The following is a 15,127-nucleotide window of genomic DNA, read 5'->3' on the forward strand; positions in this document are numbered from 1 at the left end:
AAATAAATAACCGTGCGAATTAAATGAATACTTGAAGTATAAGTAAGAAAGGGTAGATTAGCTCACAAAAAAATTCATGAACAATTGAAAAATTTTAACAAAATTTAAGCATATTGAGTAATTCCAAAGAATTAGTACATAGTACATCCACTTGGGCAATCGGAGTCCGAACCTTGCGTGCTCTCAGATTATGAACAAAAGTATTGATGGTGTTGTGCATAAGTATAATTATTGTCCTGGCGACAGCAGTGCTCTGAAAAAGATTTCTCGCGCGACTTAATTACCAATAATGATATAGAAAGGAATAAAAAGATGTTATATTAAATCAGTTGAGAGCGCAATAATATAATTTAACCACAAAGTCCAAAGTCCATTGCTCACAGTAAAATAAATAAAAAATACAAATAATTTTATGGTGCGATGTGTTAATTTTACTCTTAATATGTATAAGCTTTCTCACAAAAGTGAGAGTCAATTCTGAATTCGTGTCAAATCCCTCTCTCATTCTATCCCTCGGTCTTAGATCTCCGATGGATTGACTCATCTATTCTTCCAATCCATCCCTCGGTTTTAGATCTCCGATGAATTGACTCATCTATCTTTCCAATCCATCCCAGCCGATAAATACGATTTATTTATTATCTCGTATTTAAATCCAACCATCTTATCTCGTCATCCAACCAACCCAACCCATCCCACACATTCATCTAGCTCGTATGTGTGTAATAGTGAGAGTGTAACTGCGGGCAGCAATTAAAAAAAAAATGGCACCTGGTCTTACTTTATTTCGGGTACATATCTTCAGTTATAGTTGTAACGGCCAAAATCCCAAACTGAAATTACATTTTAGTAGGTGTTTGAAAGATTTTTGACAGTTTTTTTTGCAACTTTCTCTTAGTTTACAAAGTTAGACATTCTTGCATATTTGAGTCTTTCAGGGGGAAAGTAACGATGGAAACAATACACGCACAAAACTCAGAAAGTTTAAATTAGATAAATACTAGAGGTGCCAATAGAGGTCCGGGTTTCGTCAATATCGAACAAATGTAAGGGCCAGTTTACTAAATATGTTGCTAAGTTTGCCCAAATATGATTTTTTCAAAATCGGATAGAGTGGTTTTCTTTAAGCTCCATTTATTAGTTTCCTGCTTGTAGATCTATAGCTTTCTCGGAACCATCTTCCAACGGAAATTCGTTTCAGGGCACCTCCGAAAGAGAGAATGGATAGGTTCTTCTCTAAAATACAATTACTGTTTATTGTACTATCTTGGCACTTGCATAATATTATTGATAAAATTCAAGTGTGGGACCGCACTTGCAACTTGAAGACAACTGGCAGACCGGAAAGGCCACGTCTCAGAATAGATTTATCCACAGTCTGTGATTTTCTCGCAAACGCCACAAACGATACTAATTAAATCATACATATTAGTAATTACTAGGGAACGGATTCGTATGTATTTACATATTTTTTTTTCTAGGCAATTTACAGACGTTTTTTCAACAAGACGTATTCATATTGACACTTTTTAAGCCGTTTGAGTCTACTTTTATTTCACATATTTGGATGTTACCGCATATATACATATTTGATTAAAATAAATAAATATTTCTACATATTTAATCAAAATATGTACATATTTTTTCATATTTTTCATTTTGGGCATATTTTCATAACTGGGAGGTGGTTGACAGGAACTGTGAACCACAGACTGTAGGGCTGTGAATCACAGTGGGTACAATGGTTATTGTAATTTACACAGAATGCTGCTAAACAGTGACGGGCACTTGTTAGTTCTTTGAAGTTGTGTGACGCTGTCTGTTCTTTCAGCTCGTTCGTTGAAGTGTCCAATTCATTTCGTTCGGTCACTTAGAGTATTCTTTTTTGGGTGAAATGCCACGAACATCGGCCTCAAACAAACAACTGGTTGCTAAATATCTTCGCGAGTTTCCAGCAGAACTTTTTCGAAGTGATGGAGACATTTTGTACTGCACAGCTTGTGACAAGCGAGTTTCTTGCTCTCAACGTTCCCAAGTCACCCAACATATTGCCACCGGATCGCACATAGAGAATAAAAACAGAAAGAAAGAGAGGACGTCCTATCTATCAAGCCTTCCTTACATCTCCATCATCAAGTAAGTCTACTCTGAGTACAGATCTGTGTCGGGCTTTGGTTGGAGCAGATATCCCTTTCCACAAACTTAAAAATCCTCATTTCAAAGGATTCTTAGAGACCTATTTTGGGGAAAAAATGCCTGACGATAGCACTCTGCGGAAAAACTACCTGGAAGATATCTATAAAGATACACTAACCAAAATTCGAGAACATATCAAAGATGGACCGATTTGGGTGTCAATTGATGAAACCACTGACGTTGAGGGCAGGTATATTGCCAATGCAGTTATTGGAAAACTTGACAGTGATGCTGGTGTGGATTCAAAGCCATTCCTTTTGAACTGTGAGGTTCTCGAAAAATGCAATCATTCCACCACTTCACGATTCTTCGATGCCTCAATGCATATCCTATGGCCCAGTGGAGTTTTGAACGAAAAAGTTCTTTTGTTTCTCTCTGATGCTGCCCCCAACATGGTCAAGGCTGGGCAATCTATTCAGGTATTTCATCCTAAGATAATTCATGTGACGTGTATTGCTCATGCCTTGCATCGAGTAGCAGAAACTGTCCGATCTTTGTTCAGTGACGTAGATTCCTTAATCTCCTCGGTTAAAAAAGTGTTCTTAAAAGCACCAAGTCGCATTAAAATGCTAAAAAGATCTCTGTCCAGACTTGTGCCTTCCACCAGAACCAAAATTGACAAGATGGGGTACTTGGCTGGAAGCAGCTTAGTATTATTATGAAAACTACAATAAAATCAAGAATGTCCTTTCACATCTCGAAGACGAAGCAGTAGCGATAAATACAGCCAAGTATTTATTCGAGAAACCTAATTTAAGGAACGACCTTGCATTCATTTCTGACAATTGCGTATTTCTTGCACAAGCCATTACCCAACTTGAGTCCCAAAATGTTCGACTGACAGAAAACGTGTCCAACGTTAAAAAAGTCATCGAAAAGGTGGAAGGAATACCTGGGAATAAGGGAGATCTGATCAGATCCAAACTGGTAGAAGTACTGAGCAAGAACAAAGGGTGGGAGACCATCTGCCAGATTTCTGATATTATCAGTGGAACAGAAGTCACCTCAGAACATCGTGTACCTTTACAACCAACGAGATAACTTCTTTCAGCAAGGCACCTATAACATCTGTAGATGTTGAACGATCTTTTAGTCGTTACAAGTCCATCTTACGCCCAGATCGTCGTCACTTTACGTTCCAACATTTGAAATTTCATGTGGTTGCAAACAATTTCGAAGAGTGAAGTTTTCAAAATTGAAAATTTAACACATCTTTTTATAAATAGTAAAAATGTTCTTTGTTGTATAAATCATTATAACTTGTAAAAACAAATTATTTTGATTAGGGAAGGGATTAGCTATGAGGTTAGCATACTGGACTCCCACGCGGAGGTCCCGGGTTCGAATCCAGCAGCTGACCCTTAGATTTTCTCTTCCTAGGAGCTTCTTACAGCTCACTGTCCGGTGATGGACAGTGTTGTCTGTAACGAGAGAACACTGTCCGGAGGCCGGCAGTGCACTGAAAAAAGCTCCGGGCGCTAAAGAGCTCAGCTGTTGATGCGCAAAAAAAAAAAAAAAAATTATTTTGTTCCTAATAAATTATTATAAATTGTAAAAATGTTCTTTTCTTGTATAAATAATTTTTACTTGCCCCCCCCCAAAATTCCATTTTCATAAAAAAAAAATGTCCATTTTACTTAAATATTCCAGAAAATATTTTAAGAAAATCACATATTTTCCACATAATTGACGAAAATAAATGCATATTTTAATTAAATATTTGGCATTTTTAAATAAATACACAAAAATCCGTTCCTTAGTAATTACAAACACATTTTTTTACTGCTTTTATTACTTCTGAAAGACGGGTTGGGTGGATCCTCATAAAGTGGTAAGAATTAAATTTAACGTTAGGATTTTGAAAAACAATTTCGAATTATAACTTTAAGAATAAAAGAAAAAAAGTTAAGAGTGTTTATGCGTGAGGGTAAGAGAGGGGGGTTCACCCAGTTTTATTCTTTCAATTTCGATTGGGGTTTTTTGCAGTTAACATAGAAAATCAACCAAATTCGTGATCTCAATAATTCCCCTCATTACAAGGAAGAGAAAAAGAAAGTGCGAGTACTAGGAGACACCTGGTGGTAGACTTTATAAACAGTTGGGGTGTATGGTTCGATATCAAAGTTGAGGTCGTTCATCGCCACCCCTGCAGCACATGTCTGTGAAATGAGCAGGACGACAGAGGGGGGAGTACCTGTTGATATCATTATTACCAGCCAGGCACGCCGATACCACAGTAGTGCAGCCCTGCCAAGCTGATACCGTCCCCGGCCTCCACTGTGATCACAACAGGTTCCTTCCTCTAGCTGTCCCCCAAGAAAAGCCGCAGTTCCAAGTGCTACAGGATCCTTTCCCTTGCTGCTTGTACAAACACCTCCGCTACAATAATTTCATTTAATTGATGCACACGCCAACTAATGGGTCCGCTAGAGGGAACTGTGCTCCCTTCACACTCTGCAGCCTTGGCCGTTTCTCCCTTTCTTACACAGCCACACACTTAAGCATTTGGAAATGATCAATATTAAAAATGGTATCCACACACACACAGATTTAACAAAGAGACTCATCACAATATGTTAACAAGAAAGGTAACAAGAAAAAGATTTCAACTTATGAGAAAGCGAGTTTCGAATACAATTCATAATCAAGTCTAGATACTCTAACACGTCAAAAGCTGTTTTTTGTTCGGAAAAGTAGTCATCAATTTAATGATAGATTTTGTAGTTAGTATCAACTTACACTTTTTACTGCTCAACTTACAGAGATTTTCGGCTAAGTTAAACTAAACTTACGAGAGCACAAGCCAAAGTTGTAAAGAAAGACTTTTTAACAAATTTTTATAGTACGGCTCTTTAAACCAAATATCTAATATTTTCATTAAAAAGCACTATCACTGATTAATTGATTTTCTAAGAGCAAATAATTATAATGGAGACCAACTTATACACCGACAGGTACGTAATTCACTATTGTAATGAAAAAAAAAACTTTCAAACTAATTATATAAGGAGAGGCTTCGTCAAAAGTGCTGCGAGAAGACTGTATAGGTTGAGATGAACACGGCTGCTAACGTCGCTATATCTTTCCAGGTGAAGTGGAGCAGGAGAAGTGAGGAACTGGAGGTAGAGTTTTATAATCCTCAAGTATTGAGAGTGCCATGGGATAAGGATGGCATAAAGTGAAATGAGAACTCCTTTTAGTTACTAAAGTGCTTTATATTAACTGGGTTATCCTTAAGGGTAATCTAATTGCCTAAAGCCTTGTGAAAAAGCAAGAAGAAGCGATCCTATCAGCCGACTCCTCTGAAGGTTCATTTTCTTATCTGGCCCCCATCATCAGGGAGATTATTCTCTGAGTAGTGCTACCAGAGCTATTTATTAAAGAGTTATTTCCCTCTAATCACCAGTCGAGTTTTTGGTACAAAGAGCAGATTAGCAAGTGGCCAAAATTCACTTCAGCACTCACATTATTTCAAGAGTTGCGTACAAAATAAACAATGCGGCATTAAAATGGACTTCCATATAAAATCTTAGCGGAGCGATATTACATGGAAAATAGCCTACTCGTTGGTATGTCTGTGATTGGATATGTAGAAGAAGAGAACCGTCTGACCATAAATAAACTCTGTTAACTGGATATTATACTCTGGAGAATTACAGAATGGACAATGCAGGCAGAACATGTCGTAGAAAGTATAAAACAGAACAACAGAGCTTAGTTAGTTATGGAAATGAGGTTCGGAACACTGAGCCCTTCTGCGGCCTACATGCACACCCTGGGAGGCAATTCGCTCCATTGGCACTGGGCAGCCATATCACACGTCCACTATCGAAGACCCATTCTTTCCAATATATTATGCATCAGAACGTATCTTAACCAATTACTGATCTATTATCATTCTGGGGTACTGTCTAAGGCAACCGTTATCACAAAGGAATGGTCAGAAATCTAGAAGTTTCCTGTTAAATAAACCTTCCAACCAATAATCCGACTAAAAAGTTCTTGTAATAGATACAGTGAATTGCTGAGATGAAATGCGAATAGCTCTAGGTGAATTATACTTCTACTCGTAATTTCAGCCAATTAGAAACGTTTGAAAAACTTTATTGCTACCTTTCACGGGTACTATCTTGATTGAAAACTAGAAAATATACTTATATTAGCAAATAGAGTATTGTATTAACCACAAGAAGTGCTCTTAGTCGAACATTTTAGAAAAATGATCCATACATTACTATGTATACATTATTTACATCAGATTTTGAAAGTATAAAGAAAAAGCATTAAAATTTTTAAATAAATCTCAAAAAAGCAAATATCAAAATTGAACCTTCTGCGGTTTTTCGATTTTTGTGGTGCCAAACGTTCCGTCACGCATTCAAAAGACAGGCTTGCGTTCAGATTCACAGTCCAATTTCTAAACCCCTCTTTTTCCTGCCAAGGCCCTATAGAAGACTTAAAACACTTATTTTCAGTGAAAACTCTCTAATCCTTTTCATCATTCCTTTCATAAAAGCAAGCATAAAGAATAGAATAAAGTAAAAAGTAAAGTAATCGCCTATTTTCTCAGGCGGGGCTTAACGTCCAACTACCAAATAGGTGTCGTGGACGGAGGCGACTAGCGAACATACTTTACTCTTTCTCATTCTAAGGCCTGAGACCGGGAATCGAACCCAGTACCACATTACATATTAGCTTCGCAGGTCTCGCCTCTAACCGCTCGGCTAACGTGGAATAGAATAAATTACATATTAATTTTTCCCATTTAAACATTTTAATGTCATTTCTCATTTGATTATTTATAATTTTAACCGGGGTCCAACTAAATTATACTAGTTGTATACAAAACAATTCTAGAGGATTGAAATTGATAAGAAAGCATTACACATGGTCTATAGGTCTGCCAATCTGTGAAACGATTCCAATTGCACCAATGTCAGACTAACATCGAGAGACAGGAGGTGCGCGGAAGAATGTTACCATGGTAACTGGAAACAGGAATACTCTCACACAAACACATAAATTGACGAGAACTACTGGTATCCAACTGAAACTATTTCACAGACCTTGATGAATGCACAATACCTGGGCGGTTTCAACATAGCTATATATTTTTTATACACATATGAACTATTTCAACTATTTAGGAAAAGAAAACCGCCTCCAGCTTTTTGGTACGAACAATACATTCAGAAAACTCTCCATACTTTTTTCTAGCATATTTCTTACAATTTCTGTCGAGTACTCTACAAATTTGTTTTCTTCTAGTTCAAACTTTACGGGGGAATGTTAGTAATATAAACACATAATTCTAGTCCCAACTGCCCCATCTGGTAACCATCATTTGTATGGTATTTTAATTTAGATTCAAGTTCAGTAAAAGAAGAGATAAGAAAGTACAAAAGGTCCACAAGCATCCCACATTGGAAGAAAAGCACAACGTGAAGTGCAGAGAATCAGTCAGGAAGTAGCCCTCAACTAGACAGTTTTTTAGTATTTTGCGATTTTATCAAAATGAAACGAAGATATTCGGGTGGTTATTTATTATTTAAATCTATGTACTTTTATAGTTTTCTTAGGTAAATTTATTTCAGTTGGTTTTGAGAGAGGGTTTAAGTTAAGGATCCGCACCCTTTAGAGTGCCACTTCAGTGTATTCTAACTTCTACCATCTGTATACAGTACTTTCTCCCTTTGCTCCTTCATTCAGTTGGCTAAGAACGCTTCGCGGCTTTTAACGTGTGTACTTATCAAAGCGTTTTTCTGAATGAAAGATTTACCTAATGCCGTATTGTTCGTAGCTATCTTAAAGTAAATTTCCTGTTTTTTAAGGATGCGCATCTGCTTTTTTAGTTTCCCTTACTCTACCAGAAACTGTAGTCATTCAAAGTTTCGTTTCGAGATTTCAACGAAAACATCCGTCTTGAGGCGCTTCGAGTCCGAAGAGATTTTAATTTTATTGGTTTGAGTAACAATATGATCAACCACAACTCAAAAAATAAAAACACCTCCAGAATTAAATAATACATTTCTCAAACTAACTGGCCAGAATTTACTCCTTACGTTGCGAACAAGAACCACGTGCAGAGTAACTTCGCTAGTCTTGTCTTTTTTGTTCTCTTTACTGCAGGTTGAAGATGCGATTCGCTCTTAGCCCTAGAGGTAATTCATCTTCAATTCTTCAGGGATATGGTGTCCTTACCACACATACAGTTTTCACAAAAGAGGATGCTGAGACAATTGATAAGCGAAACTATTATGGTTTGGCGATTGCCAGACCAACTTTTACAGTTAATTCAGCTCACAGTACCCTGCGGTAAATCAATGCAGAGAGTTAGAAGCCACATTCTACAAACAATTCAGGGAGCCACAATGCATTTTCCAAAATAGATATTTTCTTTCCAACGCCAACTTTCCAACTAATACCCTACAACTTAGAACATGCTTTCATGTCTTCGTAAACGTTTTATAATCTATTTAAGATCATTAGATAAAAAAATCTATGGCGGTTGAAAAGCAACAGAATTCTCTCTGTCTATCTCTCACTCTCTCTCTCTCTCTATATATATATATATATCAACCACAACTCAAATATCCTTTTATATATATATATATATATATATATAAAAGGATATATATATATATATATAAAAGGATATATATATATATATATATCCTTTTATTGGTTGTACTTTAAAGTTGACAAGTTTAAAAAATTAAAATACAATTAAGATGAAGATATGGCGGTTGAAAAGCAACAGAATTCTCTCTGTCTATCACTCACTCTCTCTCTCTCTCTCTATATATATATATATATATCAACCACAACTCAAATATCCTTTTATATATATATATATAAAAGGATATATATATATATATATATCCTTTTATTGGTTGTACTTTAAAGTTGACAAGTTTAAAAAATTAAAATACAATTAAGATGAAGATATGGCGGTTGAAAAGCAACAGAATTCTCTCTGTCTATCACTCACTCTCTCTCTCTCTCTCTCTATATATATATATATATCAACCACAACTCAAATATCCTTTTATATATATATATATAAAAGGATATATATATATATATATAAAAGGATATATATATATATATATATATCCTTTTATTGGTTGTACTTTAAAGTTGACAAGTTTAAAAAATTAAAATACAATTAAGATGAAGATATGGCGGTTGAAAAGCAACAGAATTCTCTCTGTCTATCACTCACTCTCTCTCTCTCTCTCTATATATATATATATATATCAACCACAACTCAAATATCCTTTTATATATATATATATATATATATATATATATATATATATATCCTTTTATTGGTTGTACTTTAAAGTTGACAAGTTTAAAAAATTAAAATACAATTAAGATGAAAACTTTTAAAAAGGATATTACAATAAAAAACAATGCGATGAGCCACAAAATATTTTCCGCTGAATGATGGAAATTCATAAACTCTCCTCTCTTCCTTTTCTCTACATGTTTTTCTTTTTTCTTCAATGAATATTAACGAGAAGCTCAGACCGGGGGGAAAAAAACAATGTTAAGATCGTAGACGGAGGACAGCCTGAACTCTAAGGGAGAATGAGTTAAGATCTTTCGCCATCATTGTTTATGTACAATATTTTGTCTATCATTGTTTATGTACAATAGCTGCCGTCGCAACAACCTGCACCAGAAAATTACGGCTGATTTCTCGTCATACCCAATCTAATTGTACAAACTATACAAATATCCCTAATAACTCCGTAAATCTTAGCCCGAAAATGATAAAATTTAGCAGGAAAAAAGAATTAAGGCTCCCCTACATAATGTTAAAGCGACGTTCCGATATTACACCTATTTTAAGGAAGTAATGAAATCGTTTCAAATCATCCAAGCATGTACCGATTTTCTTGAAAGAAGTGTCATTTGAATCAAAATTTTGTATATATTGTATTTGAATTTTAGAAGTCTCGACGCTAAAACTATTATTACTAATATTTCCGCTACGCTTAGTCCGATTATGACAAAATTGAGAACGAAGAAGTATTTAAAGCCTCCCTACATGAATCTAAAGAGCAATCATTCTCTTACGCCTAATAAGAAGTAACGCAATCGTTCATAATTCTTGTTTAATTTCTCAATGCCTTTTAAGCAGAAATACAGTAAACGGAGTCTAACTAACTAACGTACTGTAATCGCAGTTTAATTCTGCCATTTCCGTAAAAAATACCTTCCTGTTTTATTCAAAACGTTTTCCTAAGAAAATTGTTTCTGAAGATTCTTTGGGGACCGCAACAAAAACAATTATTTAAAAAGATCTCTCCAGTTAAGGGTACAAGGGTTAATTAACCCTTATACTTAACTTATTAAACTGCTAGTTTATGTTAAGATAATAAATGAGATATAGAAGTTTGAATTTTGGAAGTTTTAAAATTAGTTCAAATTTCATCTCTCATTTTACTGTTCAGATTTTAATGAATTCTTTACCGAATTGTATAAATGGAAATCTTTTAGTGATAATAGTTATTGAGATAGAGAGGGATGAATTTTGGAGGTATTGTAAATCGTTTAAATTTCCAACCACTATATCACTCTTTTTACTGCTCCAATTTTAATGAATTCTTTACCAAATTATAGAGAATAGTTAGCCCTCTGACTGATAAGGCAATGTTTTAGTGACACTAGTTATTGCGAAATAGATGGTTAAATTTTGGAGGTTTTGTAAATCGTTCAAATTACAAACCTCCATATCTCTCTTTCTACTGCCCAGATTTTAATGAATTCTTTACCGAAATATAGAGAATAGTTAGCTCTATATCTGATAAGGATGGCAATGTTTTGGTGACACGAGTTATTGAGAAATAGATGGTTAAATTTTGGAGGTTTTGTAAATCGTTCAAATTACAAACCTCCATATCTCTCTTTCTACTGCCCAGATTTTAATGAATTCTTTACCGAAATATAGAGAATAGTTAGCTCTATATCTGATAAGGATGGCAATGTTTTGGTGACACGAGTTATTGAGAAATAGATGGTTAAATTTTAGTGGTTTCGTAAATCGTTTAAATTTCAGAGTTCTATATCTCTCTTTTTACTGCTTAGATTTTAATGAATTCTTTACCGAATTATAGAGAATAGTTAGCTCTATAACTGATATAAATGGCAATGTTTTAGTGACACTAGTTATTGAGAAACAGATGGTTAAATTTTGGAGGTTTGTAAATCGTTTGAATTTCAAAGCACTATATCTTTTTTTTTACTACTCCAATTTTAATGAATTCTTTACAGACTTGTAGAGAATAGTTAGCTCTATATCTGATAAGGATGGCAATGTTTTGGTGATTGTAGTTATTGAGATAGAGGAGGTTGAGGAGGTTTGGAGGTTTTGTAAATCGTTCAAATTTCAAACCTCTATATCTCTCTTTTTATTGCTCAGATTTTAATGAATTCTTTACCGAATTATAGAGAATAGTTAGCTCTATATCTGATATAAACGGCAATGTTTTAGTGACACTAGTTAATGAGAAATCGATGGTTAAATTTTGGAGGATTTGTAAATCGTTTTACTGGTTTCCAATTCAAAAATTCAGCTTGTTTTTATTTTCTTTATTTTGTAATCTGATGAACAAAAAAAACACGGGGAGATTTGAATTTGGGGCAAACAGTTGAAACAAATACAATAATTTCGACTGTTTACTTTCACTCACGAAGAGATTAAATTCTTAACTGTAAACCAAAGTTTATGTTATATATTTGCACATAAAGTCAATGCAACACAGTTATGAACTTCAATTACAGTTAGAAACTTTTATTTATTTACCAAGTTTTGGTTAATTAAAGTTCCGCCTACAGAAGTTTTTTTTCATATATACTTTCCGTCTTCTATTTGGCCTAAATCTTAATTTTAATGCAAAGCAAAGCCATCGTCTAGTTCTTTTTTTTTTTATACTATAATATTAAAACTTTACCAATTAATAAAAAGCAGTCACAAGCTGGTCTGGAATAAGGGATTCTCCTCTTAGAATTTAAACTCTGAACTTACAAGTACTCCAAATATAAATAAAAAACTTGAACCATTTGTGCAATGTTGTTGCTGAACAACTACAACCCTCCGGATTATGTATTCATCTTAAGCGAGATCTTTGAGGAAGACCTCGTATTAGGTGAAGCTGGAGGAATGTAAACAACAATTTTTGAGAAGCAACGTAGTCAATGAATTTCGGTAAAACGAATAACGGTACTACTGAAAGAAGAAAATAATAGTTGACAATAACGGGAACTTCATTGATAATATATGGTACTGAGCGTTCGTAAGAAATAAAGATGAAATTATGCGAGGAGTGGCCATCACACAAAAGAAAGATGATTAATAATAATAATAATAATAATAATATATTTATTGCTTATAAGGTTACAAAACCCTTTAGCAAGGAGTTTGCGTTTGACATTTTTTTTTTTATTTTTTTTTATATAAACAGAAAAATTTGTAAATTAAATAACCACTTTACTATAAAGGAAGAAAAACAGAAATAACTACTTTTAAATTTAAAATTATAAAAATAAAAAATAAATAGCCAAACTACTGAGTAATTTAATATTCTAAATTTCTTTAAAGATATTCGGGTTTCATACTTTAGTTTTTTGCAATCTTGATCAAACCATTTAGCGTTATAATTTACTCTAGATCGAGGTACAAAGTTTTTGGTTTGCCTCATATTGCAAGCCTCTACAGAACTATAAATGGTATTTACAATGTTATTATAGAAATAATGTTCACTATTGTCACTATTATAATATATATTACGGTTTTCACTCATATATTTTTGGAAATCTTGCAACTGATTCTGATTCCATTTAATTGATTTAATAATACTACTTTTATTCGTAAAATACTTATCACTATTATTATTTCTATTTATTTTACTACCAATATAATTGGCTATTTTACTGTGCAGAATCATACGTGATTGGCAAGGTTTGTGATCATGTAAATTATAATTCATATCATATATATGTAAGACAAAGGTTCTATATTAATCCAAATTAGATCAACCGTACTTTTCCTGCCCGATGAAGAAATAAATAAATTCCCCCACTGGCTCTTCCCAATGATTTTCCTTATCTGCGCTACTATATTCATAATTATACCTATCTTTTTAACAAAATTTGGCAATTCCAAAATATCTCCTACAACCCATGTTTCAGTAAAGCATAATATATCATTTTAAATCTGATCGGATTGCAAGTTAAACAAAATATTAAGGCCTGAAATGTTCCGATATAAAATAGAAAGCTTATTACCTTCAAATTTTGTAGAACTATTATTTAGGTGGCTTACACTAACATTATATGTACTAGCGATCGTCTCTGTGCGAGGAGATTTGTTGATTTTCTTGGTATTTAATGATAAATAGAGTGCGCTGGTTCCAGGAGTACTCAACAGTTCCATAACTTTCTTTCCCTTGTAATACAGCATTTTCTGTTCCATTTCCACTGTGTTCTCTTCTCGTTTTTGGGGTAATATCAAACACACGAAGTCTCTGGAGCCTTGGCAGTGCCCTTATTAATTTCTTCTTTCTTTTTTAGCAAATTATTGGTACAAATTGTCAAATCGAGCTGGAAAGTCTCTTTCAACCTCAAAACGCCATCCTCATTACCATCATAAATCAAGCCTGCAGTCAAGTCCCACTGAAAGAAATGACCCTCAATCAACAAGCCATCAGTTCGCCACGACGTCCTTAAGTTTGGATTTAACCGCTTAATTTCTTTTTTAATAACAGCTAAACACTTTCTTTTGATCCTAGTTCTGAAGGCCAGATCTCTATGTACCACAAATGGAGTCTCTTTCAGTTTATTTGTTTTTCTAAGAATACAGGTTGTTGAGTTGAAATTTGAAAAACTCGCCAAGATCGGTTAAACGCCACTATTTGGGCGGCCCATGGGATACGCATCATTTATAAATAAATCTTCTTTAGCAATATTTAATTGATCAATACAAAAAGTTTCGATTTTAAGTTTATAGTAATCCCCAGTTTTATGTTCCACACCTCTAAAAATTAAATTTTTACTTTTCGCTTTATTCTCTAAGTTGAGCCTCTTGTAATTTATCATGCATTTTCAAATTCTCAATTTCCTTTTTCAGCACTTTATTTTCATCTTGCAGCTCATTTATTTTTGCTTCCATCCCGTAAAAATCTTCTCTCGTAACGTAGTTTTTTGAATCCAATAATGCGCTGAAAGAGGCCATCAACTTTTCCATAGAGACAAAACATAGAACATCACAATTTCTGACTTAGTAGGTGTTGCCATTTCCAAATTAGACTCTGACTTTAAAAGTTTTCTATTAACTTCACCAATATTTTCTGGGGAGCTACGAGACCTTTTTAATTTCTTTCCACTTGATTGTGTGTTTTCCTTTGGACTGAAATAATTTTTTAAACTATTAGGCATGAATAAGCTGTAGATTACAATGTCACCGACGATCAATTGTATAAATTTAAAGTCAGTCTCCAATAATAAATATTCTACCCAATGTTAGTAGGTCAGAACATACACTATTGTGAAGTTTTGTGGTTTATATAATATATTCCAAACAAATAAATAAACAAACCAACAGTTCAGCCGCTATAGCTCTTAGATTATATCCCCACCACTCCACTATATTCTACTCACTTCAAAGTCTTAATAAAATATGCAATTTTCTTTCATTAATTACGCATTAACGGTAAGTGCAATCGACACCAAATTTTCACATAAAGTTTATTAATGCTTAATCTAACACTTTGCACAATTTCAATGAAAAAGAACACTTATAACTCTCAAAATCCAACACAATTTAAGAGAGCAATGTGACCCCTGCTAATACAAACAGCAAACTCCCGAGAAAGATGATTAAGTGATAATGATGATTAGGTTGATGGAGAGGTATCGTATC

The 15,127-nt window shown here is 34.0% G+C and overlaps 1 protein-coding gene across 16 annotated transcripts in view; it reads right to left on the reverse strand.

Moving 5' to 3' along the window:
* Positions 1 to 15,127, reverse strand: part of Pde9 (phosphodiesterase 9) — a 136,177-nt gene that overhangs the window by 38,528 nt on the left and 82,522 nt on the right. The gene's annotated exons all lie outside the window — the stretch shown is intronic.

Source organism: Rhodnius prolixus, unplaced genomic scaffold (assembly GCF_049639745.1).
Source record: "Rhodnius prolixus isolate KJV_2025 unplaced genomic scaffold, Rpr scaffold_2, whole genome shotgun sequence".
Taxonomy (NCBI): Eukaryota; Metazoa; Arthropoda; class Insecta; order Hemiptera; family Reduviidae; genus Rhodnius; species Rhodnius prolixus.